We start from the raw sequence: 1,443 nt of genomic DNA, 5'->3' as shown, positions 1-1,443 counted from the left end.
AGAAGAATGCTTTGAGACCAGCGTAGGCAATACAACAGGATTGTCTCTGTCGTGGGGGGAGGACTTTTTAAAGCTCTATCCAGTTTCCTAATGAGGCTGTTTTCCTCTCATTTTTACCACCACCTCATGACTCCAGCTGATTTAAATAATTGCAACATACTTAATGAATTACATGCAAGCGTACAAACTGATGTGTGAAAGCTAGAATTACTTTGAAGTGAAGTAAATAGTCTTTTATATCTTGATTTCTTAAGTAGTTGGAATATATCTAATTTACCCTTCCCACAAGAAAGAATATTAGGGAGTGGGTGGTCGGGTGTGGTGGCTCATCCCTGTAATTCTGGCACTCTGGGAAGCTGAGGTGGGAGGATTTCTTGAGGCCAGGAGTTCAAGACCAACATGAGCAAGAGACCCAATCTCTACTAAAAATAGAAAAATTATCCAGGGGGGCGGTACCTGTGGCTCAAAAGAGTAGGGCACCGGCCCCATATGTTGGAGGTGGTGGGTTCAAACCCAGCTCCAGCCAAAAAAATTATCCAGGTATAGTTGCACACACCTGTAGTACTCCAGAAGCTGAGGCAGGAGGATCACTTGAACCCAGGAGTTTGAGGTCTCAGTGAGCTATGATAACACCACTGCACTACAGCCAGGTTGCCAGAATTAGACTCTAATCCAAAATAAAGAAGTAGAAAACTTAGCCAGATGTAGTGATGCACACTTATAGTTCCAGCTAATTGGGAGGCTGAGGCAGGAAGATCACTTAGGCTCAGAAGTTTGAGGTTGTAATGAGCCATGATGATGACAATACACTCTAGCCTAGCCTAGGCAATAGAGACTTCATCTCAAAAAAAAAAAAAAAGAAAGAAAGAAAAAGAAATAGGCTTGGCACTTGTAGCTCAGCAGCTAGGATGCTGGCCACATACACCGGGGCTCATGGATTTGAACCTGGCCCAGGCCTGCCAAACTACAACAAAAAAATAGCTGGGCCTGTGGTGGGCACCTGTAGTCCCAGCTACTTGGGAGGCTGAGGCAAGAGAATCTCTTAAGCCCAAGAGTTTGAGGTTGCTGTGAGCTGTGATGCCACGGAACGCTACCAAAGGCTACATAGTGATACTCTCTGTCTCAAAAAATATATATTATGGAGTGGGAAGTTTGGCTTTTAATATTTTTATTTACTTTTTTCCTTGTATTGAGGGCATTGATCACATGTCATTCTTGGGGAATCCCTATGTATGCTCTTGATTTACTGTGCTAAATAGTGAGCTGTGTCCCTTCACCTTGTCCTCAATCTGACCTATGTTTGTTGTTGCCAGGGTACAACGACAGCCAGGGCTTCACCCTCAAACACCAAATAAGAATAGGAAATATAGTCATCGGGCTCGGCACCTGTGGCTCAAGCGGCTAAGGCGCCAGCCACATACACCTAAGGTGGCGGGTTCGAAT

Source organism: Otolemur garnettii, unplaced genomic scaffold, assembly GCF_000181295.1.
Source record: "Otolemur garnettii isolate 467f Iridium unplaced genomic scaffold, OtoGar3 scaffold00003, whole genome shotgun sequence".
Classification (NCBI taxonomy): domain Eukaryota; kingdom Metazoa; phylum Chordata; class Mammalia; order Primates; family Galagidae; genus Otolemur; species Otolemur garnettii.
The sequence above is the reverse complement of the archived record's forward strand: the minus strand, read 5'-3'. Positions refer to the sequence as shown.